The 24,728-nt window shown below is 38.5% G+C and overlaps 1 protein-coding gene and 1 long non-coding RNA gene across 2 annotated transcripts in view; one reads left to right on the top strand and one right to left on the bottom strand.

Annotated features, from left to right (window-relative positions):
- The window catches only part of AGBL1 (ATP/GTP binding protein like 1), an 803,745-nt gene that overhangs the window by 521,773 nt on the left and 257,244 nt on the right, over positions 1-24,728 (top strand). The gene's annotated exons all lie outside the window — the stretch shown is intronic.
- On the bottom strand, positions 925-22,086 carry LOC108586789. The gene is made up of 4 exons (XR_001904543.3): positions 22,012-22,086; positions 21,239-21,284; positions 18,430-18,549; positions 925-1,009 (listed from the first exon to the last, which is right to left on the bottom strand). It is a non-coding gene; the product is annotated as an uncharacterized LOC108586789 (long non-coding RNA).

Here is a 24,728-nt window from a genome sequence, read left to right as displayed (position 1 = left end):
AGAGCAGGAATGAAATGAAGAGGGCCAAGCAGGAGACTTGAGAGATCCAAGTGTGCTGTTTGGTCCTTGACTTGTTTTATACATTAGCATTGTTCCAGAGTTTCCGTTTCTCTTACCTTGATTTTTCCCTTGGGGTGAGCTGTGCGCATGCACAGTGGCCTGCCAGCACTTGGGAGGGGCTGTGTGTGCAGTGTGTTTACTGAAGTTGTGCGCATGCTCATTAGAAACGTTTTTCCCTTACCAATTGAGTGTTCCCGGAGGAAGGTCATATAATAGTTAAACTTTGCTATTTTGCCTCTTAGTACGCATGCGTGAGCCCACTCACCCAGTTTCTGAGATCTTACTGGGATGCTGCTTATCACTGGCTTCAGGTGTTTTATATCTTGGGAGACTGCCTTTCCTTGGTGCCAGCTATAACTAATTACCATTTTAGAGAGACACTATAACAACTGCCAAACTGACACCAAATGGTTGCTTGACATTCCTGGAGTGGGGGACCATCTCCTGCCCTGCTCATATCTGCCTAGCTACCTGCTCTAACAAAACCACTGGTTTAACATCCCGTTGGGATTTTCTAACTTTATCATTACTTCATATTTACTAGTTAGCATTCTATCATAAGGAAAACCCTCTCCCTTTCTCTCAGTCTCTATCTTCTCTCTTGCTCTCTCTCTCTGCAGTATGGATTCATGGATTCATCAATGGATTATAGTCTACCAGTGTCATTATTTATTTTATTGTTCAAGTTGCCCCAGTGTGGTCACAGGGAGGCCCTTCATGTTGCTGCTTTTTCCTTTTGACATGTCCTTATTCTGTGAGCACTTTTTTAGTTCTTGGCATCACAAAATGTTTCTTACTAACCTTGTACTTTCTCTGTCCAACTTGTGGAATCAGCTTTTGTCCCAAGGAACCTTATATATATATATATTTCTTTGGAGAAAAGAACTTAGAAGCCAAGATCTGTGGATTTGGTGTGCTCATTGCTACTGATGTGTCTCATCAGACAGACCTAGGAGATAGGAGATATAGATAGCATTTATTTAGCCATGAGAGCATGAGGATATCTCCAGTTCAACATTAAAGAGTCTGTTCTAAATTTTCTCTTTTTCATATTTTTAAGTGTCTTTTTCAACAACCAGGAATTGAGAAACCTGGCATGATAATAATTATTTTTCTGCATGATTCAGTTAATAGATAAATTACATTGACTAATTGTTATATCAACTTCACTGGCATGTAATTTATATACAACAAAATTCACCCACTTTACATGTACTGTTTGATAAATTTTGTCAAAGTATATACCACTGAAATCACCAACCATAATAAAAATATAAAATATTTCCAATATTCCAAAACGTTCCCTCATACTACTTTGTAGTTAATCCTTCATCTGTAGCTCTAGGCAACCACTAACCTCCTTTTGTTACTGCAGATTATAGTTTTCATTTCTACAATTTCATATAAATGGAATCATACAATATGTGTTCCTGTTTCTGCTTCTTCTTGGTGTTTTTGAGATTCTTTATCTTGTGTGACACTGACTGATTTTTTTTTTTTAATTTTGAAACAGAGTTTTGCTCTGTCACTCAGGTTGGAGTTCAGTAGTGCAATCATAGCTCACTGCAGCCTATAACTCCTGGGCTTGAGTAATTTTCTTGTCTAGGCCTCCCGAGTAGGTGGGATATAGGCGCACTCCGTTACACATGTCTGGCTATTTTTTTATTTTAATAGAGATGAAGTCTTACTATGTTACCCAGGTTGGCCTCAAGTGATCCTCCCACCTAGGCCTCCCAAAGTTCTAGGATTACAGGAGTGAGCCCCTGCACCTAGCCATGACTGATTTTAAACCAAGCTTGCATCCCTGAGATAAAACATATTTGTTTATGATTTATTATCTTTTTATATGTTGCTAGAGTCATTTTGCAAATATTTTGTTAAAGATTAGTGCATCCTTGATTTTGAGGTATATTTGTAATTTTCTTTTTTGGTAACATCTTTGTCAGGTTGTGCTCACATAGTAATGTTAGTTTCAGAAAATGTAATAACAAATGTTCTTCTATTTTTTATTAAGTAACCTGAAGAATATTGCTATTATTCATCTCTCAAATATTTAATAGAATTCACTAGTGAAGCCATCTAACCTGGAGTTTTCTTTGTGGGAATGCTTTTTATAATGATATAAGGTTATTGGTCACTCTTCAGTGCCTTTAAATATCTTTGTTTTGTTCTGTTTTCCAAATTTATGTCAATGTTAAAATTTGTAATTTGAGAGCATGTTAGTATGCTATATGATATTCCTTCACTACCAGAATAGTACAAAGTAAAATCTATTTTTAAAAATCTCAATCATACATTGGAACATAGTTTTACAGTAGCAAATACACCTGAATACTACAGAGTATTTCATTTTATAAACACATGCAGATTTATTTATCTGATTTCACTACTTGTATACTCACTCTCCTTTTCTTTAAACCCACTCTATTGAGGCCTTTATGCCTACTCAAATAACATTACTGTTGCTAACTTCACTAATTGCCTCCACTTTGCTAAATCAGATGGTATGTCTTTCATCCTTATTTCACTTGATCCGTCAGCAGCATTTGACTAAGTTGGTCACTTTCTTTTTTCTTCACTTGGCTTTCAGGACGCCACCTTTTCTTGAGTTTCCCTGACCTCTCTGGCTGCTATTGTTTGATGTCATTTGCTGGTTCCATTTCTTGTCCTTGAACTTTTAATGTTGAAATGCCATGAAGCTCTGTTCTTGGTCATCTTCTCCTCTCTCTATACCCTCAATCATTTGGTAATCTCAACCAGTCTCATAACTTAAAATGTCACCTCTATCTCGTTAATTCCAAATTTATATCTCCAGCCTGGATCTTTCTTTTCTAACCCCAGACCTAAAAGTCTAACAGACATCTTTAACTCATCATGTTCCATACTGAATACTTCAAAACTTGCTCCTCTCACCTACTTATACATTCTCCAAAACCTACTCCTTAACCTTTTAAAAGTTCAGTTACTGTCAATTCTGTCTTTCTCGTTATTCAGTTGAGAATCCTTGGCTTCATGTATGAATTTCTTTCTCTCTTATATTGATCAAAATTCAAATTCTCTTGTCTTTACATTTCCAATAAATCAAGAAAATTACCACTTTTCACCATGTTATTATATTATCAACTATTATCTCCTCTAACCCTCTCCTGTCTCTCTCATTCCTTTTTGAGTCTGAAGGACCATCACCTCTTTCTTGGACTATAATCACCTTACGTGTTCGTCTTTCCCACTGCACAGATAAAACCAATTTACTGAGATAGTAGTATTGCAGTAGAAGAAGTTTAATTGTTGCAGGGCTTGACAAGTGATATATATGAGTTTTTTGCTCAAATCAGCCTCCCCAAGAACTCAGAGGCTAAGATTTTTATGGATAATTTGATGGGCAGGGGGCATGGGAATGGGTGCTGCTGATTGGTTGGGGATGAATTCATAGGGTCTGGAAAATGATCTTTGCTTACTGAGTTGGTCTCCGGGTGGGAGCCACAGGGCCAGTTAGCTATGAATCATGCATCTCTGTGGAGTTAATTGCCAGAAAGCTAAAGTCTGAAAAACATCTCAAAAGACCAATCTTAGGCATCTGGGTGTGGTGGCTCACACTTGTAATCCCAGCAATTTGGGAAGCTGATGCAGGAAAACTGCTTGAGCCTAGGAGTTTGAGACCAGCCTGGACAGTGCAGGGAAACTCCATCTCTACAAACATACACACAAAAGAAAAAATTAGCTGGACATGTTGGCATGTGCCTGTAGTCCCAGCTACTCAGGAGGCCAAGGTGGGGGATTGCTTGAGTCCTCCGTAGTGATCATTTATTGCCCTTCAACAAAAGTCCTCTTCTCCACCCCCTCCCATAACCTCTTTTGCTAGGATCCAAGTCCCCATTCTTTCTGTAACCTTAAGATGATATATAAACTTATGTTCCTCACTGGGAGCTTACATCTCCATTCAGAAGGCTCCTATATATACAGATTAAATAACTTTGTGTGCCTTTTCTCCTATTAATCTTCTTTCTGAGAACTGATTTTTCAGCGGTCCTTCAGAGGGCCCTTGGCCCCCACACCTATGTGATCTTCTCCCAGTACATCTCCTCATTCACTGCTCCAGACACTGTGGTTTTCTTGCAATTCCTGGAAAACACCTGGTGGACTCCTCTATTTTTTTTTTCCCAGAGATATACTTGGCTAACAACTATCTTCAAGTCATCACTCAACTTTCATTCTCCTAATGTAGCCTGCCTTGACTGTTCTGTCAAAAGCCATAAATATCTTACCTTCACCTTCAGAGTTCCTAAATCCTACCTTGACTGTTCTGTCAAAAACGATAAATATCTCATCTTCACCTTCAAAGTTTCTGAATCTATTTACCTTGCTTTCCTTCTTCTTTTTCCCATATTACTCATCAACTTCTAATATCATAAAATTTACTTATTACATTTATTATTTATTGTCTGTACTCCTGTTAAAATTTAATCTTCAAGAGCAGGGATCTTTGTCTGTTTGGCTCACTAGTATTGTGTACCTAAAATATGGACCAACATGTGACCGATATTTAATAAATTCACATGGAATAAATTAGATAGGTTGTTCTCATTTTCCACAGTAAGATGGATTTATCTATGTGTTTATCCATTCATCCATCCATCAGTCCATTTGTTTCTTTGTCCATGTATCCATGATAGATTGATCTATTGATCTGTCTATCTGATCTACCTATATCCATCCATCTATCCATCCATCTCTCTTATCTAGTTAGCTAGCCAGGTATCCATCTATTTACATACTATTTTCTATCTATCTGTTTTTGAGCATTTACTCTGTGTTTACTCTGTCAGGAACAATGTTAAAAGCTTTGGAAGAAATAAACATGCAGTGATGTGCTAGAGTGTCTCACACCAGCTTACAGGAACTGATGGTTCAATATTCAGAAATTTTACAAGCTGGCTTTTAAAATAGTGGTAGCTTGAAATTGGCCATGGTATGGGTATTTATACCAGAGAAATTGGGAAATTCTGCAAATCAGGGCTTCTCTTGCCCTTTCCCTTCATTACCCCACCCCAGAATCAGTTTACCAGTGTATCACTGGAAGTATAAGACATCTTTTGCCATAAAGCAATTAAACTCCTAAGCATATGGCTCCTAAATATAGTATGTAATAGAACTCAAGAGGATATTTAAGATGGACTTGCAGTATTCATGTATTGTGGAAATAAATGAAGAATATTCAAATGAGAATAGACAGAGGCTACTTACTCAGAGCGGGAGTCAGCTACTATCACTTGTGTTTGGCAGAGATGCAGAAGCAGTTAGGTAGTTGGAAAGCTTTGTAAGTGAAAAGAAGGGGAAAACTTCAGGTGATCTAATTGGAGATTGTTGGCAAGGGGAAACTGGATAAATAGAAGTGAGGCAACTTATGTGATTGGTTTGGGGAGGATTTTAGCTTTCTCTAGTCTGTTCTGAAACAGATAAAAGAGAGGGAACAAAAATAAGAAAGTTTGCCATTGTTGATACAGTCCTGATCATCCTGAGCTGACTGCTTTGGAGGTTGTGGTATAGCTTTCTGGACTTCCTATGTGGGTCAGAGTTCTATCATCATATTTTGTCTGACTGTTGTCTGTAAATTCGGTCTCTTTGGTCCTTAGTTTTGTCATTTTCTTGCTTATGAGGGTTTGACCCATTCAGAGAAGTCCATGGTTTCATATATTCACTGCTAGAGGACTGCCACTATAGTCAACTGTATTGTGAAATACTGACTTTTTAGTTGTATCATCATGGTAATCATATAATAAGGGAGAAACTGTGAAGAAGCATTTAAAACTCCAAGTAGAGTGCAATGGACCATAGTCTTGACATTATGAATAAAATGACAGTTGATAGTTCATGTAAGATGCTTTGGACCCAAGAACGCCAATTGCCAAGACAACAAATTCCAGAGGCTATGGAGATTGACCTTAGTGATCGAAGTAGCTTTTTCCCTAATGCAAAATATAGCCAGTTCTACCTTGCCTGTTTGATCCAAGTGCAAAATCAATATTGGCAATGACATAGAAGCCACCATGACTAGCCCAAAAGGAATGTAGAGCAATGCAATTGTCCATCACTGTTCTTGTCAACAATGACACTGTTTTGTATTCCATCTAGGGCAGAGTTAGTATCCTTAATGACTTCTGCCAGAGTTAGCAATCACTCTTTTAGAGCTTTTACGTGTGTATGTATGCTTCCCACTGTTGGGAACACTGCTGTGACTGTCCTCACAAACAATGGGTCAATTTAAAACATGGCTGCACCTATACTAAGGATATTACATTGAGATGACTCACTGTAGATATGTTAATGGTATTTAAATATAGAAATTCAACTTAGATTTTGTTGTTCTGTGGGCAGTAAAATTAGGGCCAACTGTTGAATTGTCAATGTAAGGATGAACTTGATATTAACAAGAAATCTGAAAATGGAGCAGACTTCCCTGAGAAAGTAGTGGGCTACTGAATGTTTTCCAGATTGATTAGCCATTTCTCAAGTGTAATAGGAGGGTGTATAATATTCCAGCTTTGAGGGGGAGGTTGAAATAGATTATTAATTCAATGCTAAGAGTCTATGTCTCAGAATGATTCTTGAGAGATGTTGATAAACCTGTTGGGAGAATAGTGACTAGTTTCACACTGAACTGACTTTATTTTACCTAGTTTTATTTAGTTTTTAAAAATTTTACTAAGTTTTTAAGCCAGAGTTACAAAGGTTACAAAGGGACACTTACTAGCATTATGTTGTTTTATCTGCCTTGAGAATATTCTATAGTCATATGTTTTTCCCCTAATAATTTGTTGTATTTTCTCTTTAAAGACTGAAGAGATTTCCATCTTCATGTAACTGAAGATGTTTCCATTTTTGTTTTAGCTGCTATAAAGCCCGGGGACAAATTTGCCATTGAACATTTTAACCATGTAGGGTCAAATTGTCTCTGTATTTATGCTTTTTCTTCCTGGTCTCAGTCTCTTATTTTAAATGACATTGTCTCTGGCTTTATTTTTATGTTTTGAATTTACTTATGCTATGCATTCTTCTAAGTACCTCAAATCCTTTGGGAAATGCAATGGGAAGTGAATGAATGGATTGATAAGTGAATGCATATATAATGGCATGGTAAATTGGTGTTTCTTTGGGTAAGTGCCTATAAGCAGTGATATTATCATTTTCCACAATGGCCTAGTAAGCTATCAATTCCTATCCTTGCCAGTAATTTTCATTCTTACCCAATATCCAAGTTCTTATTCCCCAAATAGATTCCCCAAATGATTTGGATAATCATCAGCCCCAATTCTATGCTCATTCTGAACAGTTGTGGTAAACAACTATTTTTTTTTTTTTTTTTTTTTTGGCTTGAGATCCAATTGGTTAATAACAAACTGGGTGACAATATCCTAGACCTTTTTTACATATCATAGTTAGGGTTCAGTAGGTGCTTGATATATAAAAGAATGTGCTTCTAATAATAAAAGCCCCCATATTGAAAACAAAACTTATTAAAATACCCCCTGAATTATATACAGACTACTTAAATTGGCACTACATTTAGTCCCAAAATGATGGTACACTTGATTTGCCATCTTAGATTTAACTTTGAATTAATTTTTGAATAGTAAAAAGTGATTGCTTCTTTCTAGTTATTACTGATCTGAGCATGTATATAATGTGCCCAGTTCTGGGTAACATCTTTGGAGAAGGATGTCAACAAACTGAAATAGGTTCGGAGGACGTTAACAAATTTGTGAGGACTTTTGAAAGTGTGTTGCCTATCACTGCTGGAGCTATGAATGCTTAATCTGGAAAGTGATTAAACTGACATGGTTATTTCTTTCAAATATTAGACTTTAATTTCTCCACTGTGCACTAAACCTTGTGCACTTATGGAATCTTCCAGAAACACAAATATTATCAGACAGGTGGTACATGTTCATGGTACCAAAATATACTTCATCAAGTGCCCAGAATATCTTAAAGATCTTGCAAAAGGACTATACAGGATGTGGTTTTCTGATAACTGCCATGTGACAACCTACCTGTCAAGCCACCTCTGTGTATACCTCCTAGACTGTGTTCTGGTCATCCCCTGGCAGTATGGGATGAGTTAACTGTATCATTCAAACAATCTGCTTTTTGTTTTCCTACAGAAGGCACCTGAGGTAGATTAATTAGGAGAGATCCCTATAGCCTGGAAACTGGTTCCTAGGAAAGGAAGCTGAACCAGAAAGAATCTGGGTGGGGAGCCCTGCTTTTCCTACCCTTACCCTCACCTCCAAAGCAACTCCTGAATCTACTTTTATGGCTAAACAGTATCAAATTCAGATAATATAAAAGAGAGAAAATTGGGCTGACTTGTTCTTTCAGTGGCATGGTTCCAAAGCATTTTAAATCTTAAACATTCTAAATACCCCTGGGAGAGCTGATGCTAATTTAATCAAGGCAGAGGAGGAAGTCTGTAACAGTATTCCCTGTAAGCTCTGACATTTTCCAAGGGTCCAGAGCCTGCTGGACACCATTTGTAATTTCTCCAGACTTTTCCTTTTGCAAAACCCTCCTAGATATTAAAATACCCTAGGATTGGTGGTAACTACAACCATTCCATTTCATCTTGTTTGCATTAACCTCCAGCCAGACCCTTATGGAGCAAACAGCTGACAGGGTCATTTGTTGTCAAAGGAGATAGTGGGAATAATAGGGAAAAAGTCTGCTCTCTGATAGTCATTTTGTCAAAAGAAAGTTACACAGATTTAATTAATAATGAGCAGATTCTTCTATAGACTTAGCTAACACTCAGTTGAAGGTTATCAAATCCTCAGCCTGGAATTTTGAAAGTGGGCGGTACATTATTTGATTTTGTTTTTAATATATTTACCTTTCCAATTATGTGTTGCTTATGCTGATAATACAATTATTTTGCATTTGCTGGAAATATTCTGAATTAGAATTGAGGTCTTGAAAATAGGTAGTGGGTTTCACAAAAAATGTGACTTTAAAGCTAAGCTTTAATCAAGTTTCTGTTGAGTGCAAGTGGGTTAATTAATTCAATGAATTAATAAATGAATAAACAAATAAATGATTTTTAAAAGAGATATGAGTAAGGTTCTTTCTGTTTCTGAAAAGACAGACAAGCTTCTGCCCAGCCAATTAAGACTTAAGAAGAAGGCACAAGTGGTGAGCTATGGAGGACAAAGGGAAAGAAAAGGAAACGTTTTTAACTGGTGTTTTAGGCAGAATCCTCAGTAATGACACATTCCATTTAATAACAGTTTTAATTTCTCCAATCCCTTCTACATTCACCATGTTATTTTATTTTGAGGTGGTTTAGGCAAATTATCATCATTACTCCATCCAATAGATAAAGAAATGGAGACAGACAGGATAAATATGTGCTTACAGTCACATAGCTGCTTAATAAATGGATTGAGGCCAGATCCCAGGGCTCTTGGCTTAACCACATACTCTTTCCACTAGATTACCTGGACAAGCAAAATTTATAAATTATCTCCATTAAATGTAAACCACCAGTAGTTACTGTTTTTTAATTATTCTCTCCCTTTCTTCCTTCTTCTCTCCCTTCTCTTTCTTCTCTTTTTCCTCTTTCCTTTATCCTTCCCTGTCTTCTTTACTTTCCATTTTTTCTTTCTTTAAAATATCATGACACTGGCAGACATTAGTAATCCCTTTGCCACAGAAAACCTAATCCTCACTAACAATGAGTCTGAGTTTTAGATTCTTAATTTATCATATGTTGTATGGTGAGAGTGGGGTTGGTGTAAAAATTTCCTCCTTCATAGAACTATTCTGAGCATTAAACTTGATTGTTATGTGAAGTGCTCAGCACGACTTCTAATACACTGAGAGATTAAGTACTCAATAAAAGGTAGCTGTTGATGCTGTGGTGTTGTATACTCACCAAGTAACAATGAAATTGAAATTGATAAAAAGAAATTCATCCTCATTTCAAAGAGAGGGAAATAGAGTCATAAAATATATAGCCCTGATTTGAGATGAAACCCGGGTATGCTATCAGTTACTTAGGGCTATTTGTGGGCAAATTCCAGTCAAGTTTAATATAGTCCTTGCATATGAAAAGATTTGTAATGGGTTGAAAAATACCCAGCTAGTGGGGACTACATGAATGATCTAGTTAACAATAGGATTGTGAAATCATAATCATGATTTAGTGGAATGGGTTGTTTCTAGTTTATAAACAAGATGGGAAATTATTTAAAGATTAGGACTTAACTAGGGAAATGTCTTTGGGTTATGAAAATGAGAATTCTGAAGTTAAAAGCATTAGTAGAAAAAAAAATAAGGCCTGGAGGGAAGAGAGACTTCAGCTGTGGCTTTGATCTCTTGGAGTCGATATCAAAAGCCTTCCTTCTAAGTGGAATGCTAGGATCTCTGCTCCTCCAGCAGTGCACCAGTGGAGGCCTCATTCATAATAGTGACGCATCTTAAATCAGGCCTCTCACCCTGGCTGCTGACATGTTGTTGGGTGTAGACCTGGCTTGCAATTGTAGATGAAACCCTATGCCAAATGGTTCAATTACAGTTCAGAAGAAAGCAATGAGAGGATAAAGGCAGTATAGGTCCACATGCATTCTGAATGTGGGCAACTTCTGGCATCTCTCAACCAGAGGAGGTGGTTTCCTTTTATTCTCAGAACTCAAGATTTCTTACCCCTCAACATTCAGCCACCCCCACCATCATCCATTTCTCCACATTACTTTGTAGACTTTCTGGACTGTATCTTTCCAAATACAGATTTCCTTCGTTACAGCACAAACCTTCCCCTCCAAAGGACCCAGTATCTGATGCATGTTTTAACATCCCACTTTTATGTGTTAAGTATGTGGTTGTTTAGGAAATAGTTGGAAACTGACTTAAGAATAGGGATATAAAATCCATTTAAGATTTATCTTAATATTGTTCCCCACCCCCTGACCCCCCACCGTCTCAAGCATCTGGGCACTTGGCTGAAGGTTAGTGCAATGACACATGCTTCCTGTCCTGCTTAGCCCCCTATTTTCTAATATCCATCCATTTTACTTCCTAGATGGGCATTCTGCCTGAGAATGGAATAAAGCTGGCACACTACCTACCAGAAAATAAATCTTTTTTTTCAGAGAGAAGTATTGAATTGAATCTCTCAGAAGGGGAGCCTGACCCCTTCCCTCCCTTCCCACCCACTCCATCTGGAAGAGAAGAGAAACAGTGAAATTCGAAAGTTGCCAAAGTTTAATTACTTCTACTGAAAGTGCCAAAAAAACACGAAAGCTTATCCTTTAATGGAAGGAACCCAGAGGGCCCTGTGGACATTTGCAGCAGTCTGTTTGCCATTTGTTTTTTTTGTGTGTGTGTTTTTGTTTTGTCTTTTTTTTTTTTTTGCTTTTCTGTAGCCCCTGAGTAGCAAATTTCCACTTTCTTTTCCGAGAAGAACGAGGACAGATTGTCCCTCAGAGACTTCAAAAGGGTTTTTCAGATTCTGCCACTAGAGACAGAACTACTGAGCCATCCCCAAATGTTTCTGCTTTAAGATTCACGCAATGTGAAATTTCAGGCAAGCATTTTCTTACACCATTAGCTTATCATATCGACCATCCACCTATACAAATTGTGTTAAAATTACATCCATTTCTAACAAACTCATCGGGGCCACCTCAGCAGATATTAAAATAGATGTTTTTTTTTTAGGCGAGCAACAAAAACTCAACAAACAAGCAAAGAAATAAAAATTACAAAGTTGCAATATGAAATTCTAGGCAATTATATGATAATTAACATTCTCATTAAACAACAGTTATCAATTACCTACCATATGTCAGATCTACACACTTATAATTATTTCTCATGACAACCCTGTGAAAGAAGGTAATATTTTCATTTAATAGGTTCAAAGACAGCTAAATTTTCGTCGAGGTTATGGGACTTGGACAAAGTTACCCATCTAATCACAAACAGATCTAAAACTTCAATCCATGTTTTCTGATCCTGAGGCCAGGCAATATTTACTCCTCAGTTAACTCTCGATTACACAGTGGCTGAACTAGCTTGTGGATCACCACACATTTATCTGCCTCTTCTTTTCCTGTGCTATATTTTCTATGTGCTTTACCTTTTAACAATACCTGTACAGTTGGGTTGACATATACCAACCTCAATTAACAGGTAACAAAATTATCTTTTCTACTTTTTAGTAGGTTGGATAGGCAGGTGAATGAGCCCAATAATTAAAATTATGTATAAATTATTATGAATTGCAATGATTGCTATTTTCACCTTTCTTTTTCTTTTTTTATTTTATTTTGTTTATTTATTTTTTGAGATGGAGTTTTGCTGTTGTTGCCCAGGCTGGAGTGCAATGATACGATCTTGGCTCACTGCAACCTCTGCCTCCTGGTTCAAGCAATTCTCCTGCCTCAGCCTCCTGAGTAGCCGGGATGACAGGCATGTGCCACCATGCCCGGCTAATTTTGTATTTTTAGTGGAGATGGGGTTTCTCCATATTGGTCATGCTGGTCTCAAACTCCCGACCTCAGGTCATCCGCCCACCTCAGCCTCCCAAAGTGCTGGGATTACAGGTGTGAGCCACCGCACCCAGCTCACCTTTCTTTCATATGTAGCAGTCAAAACTGGTGACATGAAGAATATCTTTTTTTAAAAGAACAAATTTGGAAGTTGAAGATAGTAAACAACATTGTTTGAAAGAAATACAGCTAACATTCCTTCAGTTTTTAGCAACAAGCCTGTTTTTTAAAGGAATGTCCTTTTCATTACAAATGAGACATTGTAGGTTTTCTGTCCTGTTGGTGACTCTTTAAATTAAAAAAAAGAGAATCTTACATCTTTAAGTTTTCTGTGAAATCAGCATGCTTTGCTTTTTGATTTCTGATGTTGCTTTCTTTTCAATCTAGTTCTTTGTGGATTTATTGCACAAATCTGTGCAGCCGCTAAAAATTGTCCTTCGATACAATGCAGGCAGTAAGCATTAACTTCTACATTGAGGGAAATTGGTATGGAGGATGATGGTGCAACCGGGGATTGGAAGCAAGTTGGGCTCTGTATTTCAAGCTCTTTTCACTTTCTAAATCTTTGATGTACCTCGTTCATTCTTAACATCACATGGAATACAGAAATTGCCCTTAGAGGCTAAGACATTGACATTGATTTTGCTAGTCCAATCTCCAGTTGAAGCCAGGTTTTGATTTTTCAGCATATCGCAAAAAGTTCATATTTTACTGACCTGGACTCAGGCTGTGTGTGAGTGTGTGTGAGTGTGTGTGTGTGTGTGTGTGTATGTGTGCATGTTGTGTGGTTTGGGCTTGGTTAGAGGAGGCAGCATTGGTTGAAAGAGTAAAGAGGGCCAGGCATGGTGGCTCACGTCTGTAATTCCAGCACTTTAGGAGGCCAAGGCAGGTGGATTGCCTGAGGTCAGGAGTTCGAGGCCAGCCTGGTCAACATGGCAAAACCCTGTGTCTACTAAAAACAGAAAAATTAGCCGGGCATGGTGGAAGGCACCTGTAATCCCAGCTACTTGAGAGGCTGAGGCAGGAGAATTGCTTGAACCCAGAAGGCAGACGCTGCAGTGAGCCAAGATGGTGCCACTACATTCCAGTCTGGGGTGACAGAGCAAGACTCCATCTCAAAAAAAAAAAAAAAAAAAGTAGAGAAGAAAGGAGTCTGAGTGACAAAGTGTTCTAGTTACTGAATTAATCAGCTTCTATTCTACAGACTGTGGTCTGAGATTCGGCTACTGTGGTTCTGTTTAAGCAAAGTGGCATATTTGGGGGAGTGAAAACATTCTTTCTACAATCTCCTTAGAAACAGAGCTCCCTGGTAAATTTGGCAAGGACACTCAACAGTACTGAGTTTTCTGTGTGAATTAGTTTGAGTAAAATATTCAGTAAAGACAGAGAGATGGCCAAAATTATCTTCGTCTAAGTTACACTTCAGGGAAGGGATATAAAGACGCTGTTTATTAGTATCTGACGTTATTGGACACCTGATAATTGTTGAACAACTCACCATTAAACAGAATTTAATCTGGTTTTGTTCTGAAATCTTGTTAAGAATAAAGTGAGAGTAAAATGATGTTTAGAGACAAGACACAGAACCAGTCCTGACTCCTCCTCTCTTGAACTCTGTGCAATTAGCATGCTTTGATTAAAGATAATTAACAGGCTTTTTTTTTTTTTTTTTTTTGGAGCAGGTTTAGATTTATAGAAAAATTGAACAGAAAGTAGAGAGTTCTCATCTATCCCCTTTGTCTCCTCCCAACTTCCCCTATTATTAACATTTTGCATAAGTGTGGTACATTTGTAACAATGTATAATACAATATCTGTATTACTAACCAAAGTCCATAGTTTACGTTAGGGTCATTCTTTGTGTTGTTCATTCTATGGCTTTTGACAAATGTATAATTACATGTATCCTCCATTGTAGTGTCATATAGAGTTGTTTTACTGTCTTAGAGGTCCCCTGTGCTTCCCCTGCTTATCCTTCCTTCCCCCTTCCCAAACCATTGGTGGAAATTACTGATTTTTAAAAACTGTCTCTATAGTTTTGCCATTTCCAGAATGTCATATAGTTGGAATGATACAGTATGAAGCCTTTTCAGATTGGCTTGTTTCACTTAGCAATATATATTTAAGGTTCCTCCATTTCGTTTTATGGCTTGATAGCTGACTTGTTTTTTGTACCACATATTCCATTTTCTGGAGGTACCACAGTTTATGTATCCATTCACTTACTGAAGGACACTTTGATTGCTTCCAAGCTTTAGCTATCATGAATCAGGTGCAACCGGGGATTGGAAGGCATTTAGGGTTTCTATTTCAAGCCCTTTTTACTTTCCAAATCTTTGATGTACTTGGTTCATTCTCTTGAATGAACCTCCTCTTGAATGAATGCTTTAAACATTTGTGAGCAGGTTTTTGTGTGGACATGCAATTTCAACTCATTTGGGTAAATGGCAAGGAATGTGATTACTGTATCCTATGGTAAGAGTATGTTTAATTTTGTAAGAAACCACCAAACTGTCTTTCAAAGCGGCTGTGGTATTTTGCATTCCCAGCAGCAATGAGTGAGAGTTCCTGCTGTACCATATCCTTACCAGCATTTGGTGTTTTATATTTTGGCCATTTTACTGGGTGTGTAGTGGTATCTCACTGTTGTTTGAGTTGTAATTCCCTAATGACTTACTACGTTGAACATCTTTTTGTAACCCTTTTTGACATCTATACATCTTTTTTAGTGAGGTGCCGGTTCAGGTCATTTGCCCTTTGAAAAACTGGGTTATTTTCTTATTGTTGAGTTTTAAGATGTGCTTTGCTTTTTTGATTTCTGATATCTCAGAGGGAATGTGCTATAGAGGAATAATTGTTGTTATGCAAATTTTGTGTTTCTCAAGTTGGGGTAAGGAAAGTCTAGTCAGTGCATGGACATATTGCCAAAGGTTTATGAATTATTATTTTATTTGAGATGATATCTATAAACCATAAAAGAAACATGTATTGTTAAGCTGGAGGGCCACTTTGTAACCAAGTCTTATCATCTGCTTTCTGCACCTGCATTTTCATTAACATTTACAATTGCTTTAACACCAAGTAATGACACAACAGTGAAATCATTTGTTTTTAATGCAGTATTTTTAAGACCAGTATTTTATAATCCTGCTAGTATGTGGATATATTATTTGAGATCCAGGACAGCTTTATCCCTTTCTCATTCTGAAGTTCATGTGTTTCTGGAGAGAAACACCAGAAATATCACTACAAGGTTTTGGTCACAAACTACAATAATCTCTACTATGTTAGGGTAAGACTTTCTTTGCCTTGGTTAGACACAGGCTTGAGCTAGAACCAAAGCAGAGAAGAGGGACTGCTCTTTGTTCTTTTCCCCAAATTCACTTTCCAATCTTAGATTTTTAAAGTAGGGGAATGCAAGAGCAAACAAGAATATTTGCCTAAACACAACCTTCTTTTTTCCCATGTTGATAAGACACTATGCAGAGAAATGTGACTCAAACTGAATAGACTTGCAACCTTCTCACTGAAAAAGTAAAATGCTTGGGTCCTGAGAGGCATAAAGTGGTAGAGGCAGAGCTAAGAAGGCCTTGAACTGCCTTCCCTGAGAGACCACTATACACGACATGATGCTGAACTGCAGGATTCACCAGCAGAGACCTGGCAGGCATCCAGGCAGGATGACGGTAGCATACTGGAGAGCTCTGCCCATTGAAAAGAGCAGCTGCTACTCAGTGGCAGTCAGTTGCTGCGTTCTGAAATGTGCGCTCAAGTCAGATCTTCTGATTTTTCAAGGGAAGCTGGAAATCTGATTTTAATGTAAAATCTCCTAATTTTCAAATGCTGGCAATGAGTTTGAACCCTGTGAACATCATGAAACGTATCTATGAATGAGATCTGGCCTATCACAGGGCTTCCAGGTTGGTGATTTTTGCTCCACTTGGGTTCGCATTGCTAGTGATTTGCTGATGAGAAACTGCATCTTGGCAAACACAAGGTGGCTATATGGAATATGACACAGGAAGCACACTGCGTAATTTTAAAGTACGTGACTTTTTTGCTTCCAAACATATTTAACTAAATTGTGCTGGTTGGCTCTTGTGAATGTCATATTACACTCCCTTTCTACCTGCTGTGTGATCCAACCCACACAAACCCAGACAGAGAGATACATCCTTGAAGGTGTTACTGCCTGTATATGGATAAAGATTGATGAAACCAGCCTTCCTCTTGAGGAGTACTAGATCTCAGGCTCTGCAAAGTAGGAAGAGACGGAAAGAGAAGACACACAAGAAAATCAGAAAGGAGGAGGAATTCAGACCAGAAATCCTAGGAAGCAGATGTTGCTAGATTGCCGAGACCCAAAGGTCACCAGCTATCAAATGATGTTTCAGATACCAAAGCTGAGAATCACAACTGAGGGCAGAGAAGTCTGGTGCCTGGGCTGATGCACTCTTCATTTACTGCTTTCTATATCAGTAGCTGTGGTAGGGAGTATTGACACCTGTGGGGTAAGGTATGTGTGGTTCTAGGAGTTAATTTGTGTTGACCTATTCTTGGGTTTAATACCGTTTTAGTCGACCCGGGTTATAGAACTCAATCATACGACATATTGCATTGTCTCCCCCAAACACCTCATTCTCATGAAAAGCTTCTTGTTAAAAAAATCCATTTATTCTAACAAATAACTTGGCATAACAAACAGATCATGTGAGAATTGTTACAACAGCCAGGTGAACAATGCATGCTCTCTCAACAAGTTAGAGGGGAAAAAGATTTGTAAACGACGTCCTCTTGTAGGAAAAACAAAGCAAAGCAAAACAACCCAGGTGCTCATAACAATTCATCCAGATTTCCCTCGACTGCTTATTAAATGCCAACCATATGCTGAGGTTTTGTGTTCTGTTTAACCCTCTCTCAAGTTTTTATCTTAACTTCAATTGTACCCATTTTATGGATGAGGCCACGCTTCTGTGAACACATCACTTGTGCAAGTTCACAGATCAAACAAGTAGCAGAGCTATGCGTCCAGAAAGACTACATGCCCCCCGGCCCCAATCTCCACCAAGGGAACATCAAACTTTTAACGTCTCTTAGGGGCAAAAACATTGTGTTCTATTAGGGATTTAATTAGACTACTGGTTTAAAAAGGTCATCTCCTCTTTCTATAGCATAATAAATTCAATGGAAGACAGTCATTTCTTCTCTTTTGACACGATAGCACTGTGGTTGTGATATATGTGGATAATTGAATTTCACTACCACCATACTGTTATGTTAATGCCAAACCTTCAACACAGCAGAGTGAAAAAGAGAAAAACTTAGTCGACCCAGTGGTTCTCTGGTCCACATAATATTAAACAAAAGTTTAAGATCAAGCAACATCAAATACTTCAAGAAAAATTAGAATTTTTAGCATGTAATGATGGATTTGAAATGCTTGCCTGGGGCCCTTAGTTGTGAAGAGACACTTTCTTGGATGTGAATGTGGAATGTACTTTGGGTGATAGCTAAAAAAGTCAGCCTGGGGCTGCTCACTGTTCTGCCCCAGGGAGAAACAGATAAACAAATGAGTTCCCTAGACTAACTAGACAATATAGTTTAGAGTTTAAAATGGGAAGCAACCAAATCCAAATCATTTCCAGTAAATCTATGGGGAAGAATACAAGGAATGTTTCTGATTTAGACTTTGAAGGCAAAAACCCTGCTTCACACTTTGTTGAGACATTCCCAGGTAGGCCCAAAATCAGTACTTAATTTCCCTTCCCTAATCGCATGTTTTGCTGCCCTAATCACATATTTTTTTTTCCTTCTGTGTTTCTTACCATGTTCTTGCCTTTTGTCTTTTATGAAGTATTTGTCAAGGTCATGATATTCACACTGTCGTGTGCTCTGGATCAGTGGTTCTCAAAGTCTGTTCCTTGAACTTGCAGCTTCAGTGTCACCTGGGAAATGTTAAAAGTGAAAATGCTTAGATCCACTTCAGAGCTGCTGAATTAGAAACTCAGGAGTGGGATCTGGGAATCTGTGTCTTAACAAGACCTCCAGGTGATCCTGATGCGTGCTCAAGACTGAAATTGTGACTAACCTAGACTGCAAAATTGAGTGGGACTTGTATCTTGTATCTGCTCTTGGTAGCTTGCAATTTGATAATGGGCACTGCATTAAATTATTAGTTTATGATAAACTATATGATATAGATATGCTCAGGGTGTGTGAATGAACAAAGAAAGAGCAACAAAATACAAATCAATGTTTTAGAGGAACTTCTATGACACTTTAAGTTCAGCAACGTTTTGTCCAAAGAGTGTCACCTGTATATTTGCATATTTGTGAGTGCAGCTCTCTTGAATTAGCAGACACCCCAACCACTGGTGATCCATAACACCAAACCAGGAGGAAATCAAATTCCATTTTGAGAATTTTTCAATATAGATGATGTGAAACCTACCTTTAATGGTTTTGTCTGCAGAGCCATTCAGTTTTTCTGGGGCCTAGAATTTGAACTCAACCCCAAATCAAGAGAAAGACTTAGAGGGAGGAATATTCACCAATCCCGGGAAGAAAGAGTTAATGTCAGATCCTGCAAGGTGAATTGCAACCTGTTGCAATGTGCAACAGGATGTGGAAATCTTAGCTGATTTATTGCAGCCTTTTCTGTCAAGGTATTTTTTTCACCCTTGGTAATCTAATCAGAGAGACAACATACATTTCTGTGGGATTTTTTAAAACATGATATTCGACAGCCAACAGAGGCCAGAGAAGCGGTTCTTATTAGGAGAACAAGCCCATTTGTAAGATACTGTGAAAGCAGCAGCTACATGAGAAAACCTCAGAGGCGCGAGTTTACTGTAAACTGAGGGTGAGTCAACAGAACCACAAGACTGCCAAGAAAGTTAATTTGATCCTGCACTGCATTCACAAGTGGCTGGTATTTAAAATGGCGGCAGCCTGTGAGTGTTCCGCTCAGTAGAGGTCAGAACACACCTGGAGCATTGCCTTTTGTTTTGAGCCTAGTTCAAAGGAATTTAACAAATAAATCCCAAATTTTCAACCCAAATCAGACTCTAGCTTCTCTACCTAGTAATTGTGAGGGAAAGAGAGAACCATCAGCATCAGCTGGAGATAAAACCTCCATAGTGCTCTTCACTTTTGGGGAGATTGAGGGGCAGAAGAGCAAGGGTGAGACCCTAAGAGATCTGCCTTTGACCAGCAGCAGGATGCATCACCTCCGTAAGTCTTTGAATATGCAAATAGAAACACATGAAGGGTAGCAGAATATACCACCCCAAAATATGCTAGCCACTTTCACCTGAGGATAATTTTTAACTAAAGGCATATTAAGAAAAAATTAAATTCTAAGCTCCTGAATAAACTTAGGCTGAATGGGCCCTGCCTTGGCCAAGGGGATTCCAAAAAAACCTGAAAAACTAGTTCAGGCCATGATGGGGTTGTGGGAGGGGAAGGATGGGAGTCTGACATGCTTCATCATACCGTCCTCCCTTTGGAGTTTAGACAAAAGTGACCAGCATTAAAACAGAAATCTTTAGACTGACAAAACAGACTCATTATAGCAAGAAGATACCAAATTCCAACCTGACTCTGGTACAGCATCACAGGACAGCAGGCCCTGAAGGAAATCAAAGTATTTTACACCCAAATATATTTCTTTGACATATTTTGAAATGGCCCTGCAAAGCTGTCTCTTGTGGGGAAAATTTGCACTTAGTAGAGAACCTCCTTTCTTAATAGGTCTTTTCCAGAGAGTCTGACACCTTTTAATGTTCAATAAGAGAATTTTACCATCTATTCTCTCTGAAGTCGACTGGCTACCTGAAGGCTTTATCTACATGACAAGAACTTTGGCTTCTGCAATATCCCTCTCCCCTTAACTTAACTCAAGCTGATTTCAACTCTTTCAACCAATTGACAATCAAGAAATCTTTGAATCCACCTATGATCTGGAAGCTTCCCTGCTTCAAGATGTCTTGCCTTTCCGGGCCAAACCAATGTATACCTTACATATAATGATTCTTTTCTTTGCTTGTAACTTCTGTCTCCCTAAAATGTATAAAGCCAAGATGTAACAACCACTTTGGGCACATGTTCTCAGGACCTCCTGAGACTGTATTACAGGCCATGGTTCTTGACCTTGGCAAAATAAATCTCTAAATTGATTAAGACTTGTCTCAGATACTTTTTGGTTTACAAGCACCTTAAAGAAGAAAACAAATTAAAGCAGGAATCGGAGTGAGAATTTTGTTGGTTTTGGAACATGAGATAAAACCATCAGAGAACTGCAGCATGGTGAAGGCAGTCGAGGTCCCATGAACTTTTAGGTGACTTTAACTGGATCTAATGGGGCAGTGGGACACTGGTTGGTGCCTGGATAGTTAATGGGTGAGAAGACAATGACTGGCATGTTTAAAGCTGCTTAACCAGAAGAGTGGCAGGAGGAGCTGTGGGCGTTTTGCTCAGACAGAGAAGGCTTGCTGTTAAGTACTTAAAGGCGGCCATGTGAAAGAGAGTTTAGGATTATTCTGTGTGTTTATAAGAGCTAGAACTAGGAATCGTAAAATAGGAAATTACCTGAGCCAGACTTCAGATCACAGAAAGTAAGTCACGAGTACTTACCAGCTACCTAAAGAAGGCATGACATTTCCCAGAAAGAGGGCATTTTCTGTTGAGGGATTAAAACAAATATTGGTTAAAGCCCAAACTCTGCTACTCAAAGTAGGATCCTCAGAAGAGCATCATCTCCATCACCAGGGAGCTTATTAGAAATGCAGAATTTCAGACCCGATCCCAGACCTACTGAATTAGAATATGTAGCACAGTCAGATTCTTGAGTGATTCATATACATGTTAATGTTTGAGAAGTCCTGAGTGAAAAGACCAAACTCTAGGGATGTTATTCAAAGTAGTTCAAATAATTAATGGTTAGTTGGATTCCCTTCTATCTCCTAAGGGAGGTGGGGTAATGTGCTGCTGCAAACTCTGTATGGTAAGGGAAGAAACTCATCCCTCTGAGTCATTGGTTTTAATAAAAATAAATGTTAAGAGCAGAAGAATGTGCAACCCAGAACTAGTTACCTGGCTCTGGATACAAGAAGATTCTATCTAGTTTAATTTTAAGCATCTATTACACTCTGCCAGACACTAGGAATAAAACAAAATGAATAATATATGCATCGAGCTCTATGTATTAAACTGTTACACTCTGCCCCTAATGGTTGAAATCATTTACTGACCCTGGGGCTCTTGCCTTTATTTCTGGACGAATTTAGCTCATCCTCATTGTCACTTTCTTCTAGCCCTGCTCTTAATTCTTGATACTATTGCTGTTCACATGAGTACCCAATACGCTGGAATAGTCCACCTCATTCTATTGTTTTCTTAGTACTTACCAACTTCAAGCACTTTTAGAAATTATTTTCTTATTCAGCATTTGTGTGGTCTGCTTTTCTTTCACTAGAATTATGTGTTTCATTAGTAAGAAGATTTAGGTATGGTGGAACCCTGATGGAGTACTGATAAAACAGGTTTGAAATAAGCTTTGATTTGTAGTGTTTGCCAATGCCTCTGGTGTAAATATTCCTATTGTGGCCAGTTTCAAGCTACTGTTGTGACATCACTGAATGTGACATTAGGAAAAATGTGTACAATTGACTCTTGTGAGCTGGCCTGAGCAGCTCCCATCACACAATTGGTCCCTGTTACCTAGAACAGTGTCAACTCCAAGTAAGTGCTCAAAAAATATTTTTTCATTTACCTAATGAAGGAAGGAAGTGGAAAAAACAGATTGTCATATAATCTACTGATAGCAAGAAGAAAGTGTTTTGTAGGCAAAGAGGAGAGACAATTAACAGTAACTTTATGGCCTATTGGAGGCTTCTTTCTGAAGGTGAAAAACAAACTGGGTGTGGAGTTGACCAGGCAGTGAAGGTGGTTTATAGAGAATGAGAAAAGTTGTTCTAAGATGAGCAAAGAAAACTAGAGTGGTGAGAGTTCATGGCAGGGCAATTTGGATAAAGTAATTAGGATGCCAAGAGGATGGGCTTTTAGAAGAGGTTAGGACTAGAATGTCAAATGTCTTGAATGATACATAAAGCAGCATGTTGAGGGTGATGGAGAGTCACTGACGAAATCTAAAAATGAGAATAATTCTAGCAGATATGCCTTCCAGATGCCTCTGCCAGGAATGCAGGAGATTAATTTTAGCCTTGGAAGTAGAGTAGAGGGCCAGGGAGACTAAAAACAGACTATTGACTGAAAACCAGTCTAGGAAAAGATGTGATGAGGGACTGTGGTAAAGACTAGAGTGGAGGAATGAGATATGGGAACACATCTGAGAACTCTTCAGGAGTAGATTTGATGCAGGTGGTGTCCAGTGGGATCTGGGATAAGGAGGAAGAAGGTAAGATGATTATGAGATGATTTGATGGTTACCGTGGCTTTAACTAAAATATGCAACGAAAATTGCAAGAACAGATGTAGAGGAAATGAAAAATACTCCTTGTGATATGCTGTACCTGAGAATGCCACATACCATCCAGGTGGAGATGGCACAGTGGAGAAGGCAATAAACCTTCTGTGGACTTTGAGGCAATCTGATCTGAATGTAACAGAGCACTGGGGCTCTGGTTCACCTCTGGACAGCTGGAGTGGGTGGAAAGACATTGACTGACATGTTAAGAAGATTCAAAACTACTCAAAGCCACAGAGTTAGAAATGTGGGTTTTGTATCATGGAGAGAGGTTTAAAAATAGATTTAAAAGTCAACAACATATATAAAAGTCCTGGAAGCAGAGGGAAACTCAGGGAAAGACTGTTGTAAAATGAAAAATTAATTAATAGGGATGACAGTATTGGGGCTATACATACATTGATGGGGGGAATCAATATAAGAAAAGATGTCAATACGAATTAAAAAAAAATACTCTCATGGAAGTGGAAGGTAAACTACAGAAGAAAAGAGTTTCAGGAGGTTGGGGCAGGGAGATTAAGCTGATTAGGATAGCAATTGTCACAACACAATAAAATGAAAATGAAGATGGACCAGGCGCATTGATTCATGCCTGTAATCCCAGCACTTTGGGAGGCTGAGGCAAGTGGATCACCTGAGGTCAGGAGTTTGAGACCAGCCTGGCCAACATGGTGAAACTCCATCTCTACTAAAAATACAGAAAATAGCCAGGCGTCATGGCAGGCACCTGTAATCTCAGCTACTCAGGAGGCTGAGGCAGGAGAATAGCTTGAACCCGGGAGGCAGAGGTAGCAGTGAGCTGAGATAGCGCCACTGCACTCCAGCCTGGACAACAGAGCAAGACTCCTCCACCTTAAAAAAAAAAAAAAAAAAAAGAAAAATTGAAGATGGAAAACTTGTCATTGGATTAGATTGGTGATCATTTTGTGATGTTACTATAGAGGTTGGACTGTACAAATTGCAGAGGGCAGAGTGACAAAATGGGAAAGGAGAAAAGAATGAGCAAATAGAGGACACTGTCTTCAAAATGCCTGATCAATGGGTAAATATAGAACTAGACACCTCTAATCTGATTTTGTTATTGATTTAACTTGCTGTTCACCCTGGCACAGCTTTATCCTATGCCTACATAATGTTGAGTCACTTGATGTTTCTATAGAGTCATAGATTTGAAAATATTGTTATACTTGGCTTCACCTAGACAAAATATTTGGTTGATTAATGAATTGTTACCATTCACCTGTCACTTTGTCACATTTCAGACATATACATTGCTTGTCCATCTCTACCTCTCAATTTCCTCTTCCTTTTGTAAATTATACTTCAGTAAGTTTGACTCGAAAAGAAGAAGGGAAGAAACAAACCAAAAGGGCTAGTCCTTTGTCTTTAGCTGACAGTAAGTATTGTGAAAAGGGACCTTTGCTACTTCATCTGTCTCTTCTGCCTCTTGTGTCACCAGGAGCGATTGCTTGCTGATAGGACAGAATTTGCTTTGTAATCCTTTGCCTTTACAAACATTATGATCACCTTTCCAGTTTAAATGTTATCTTGCCTCCTTTAACCTTCACTCTCTGCTCGCATGTCAAAATCTATTCCTCAAGTCCCTTCTTAGACTTAGCAAACTACCTTTGGCCTGAC

This window comes from Papio anubis, chromosome 7 (genome assembly GCF_008728515.1).
Source record: "Papio anubis isolate 15944 chromosome 7, Panubis1.0, whole genome shotgun sequence".
Lineage (NCBI taxonomy): Eukaryota > Metazoa > Chordata > Mammalia > Primates > Cercopithecidae > Papio > Papio anubis.
This window is presented reverse-complemented; position numbering and strand designations above follow the sequence as displayed.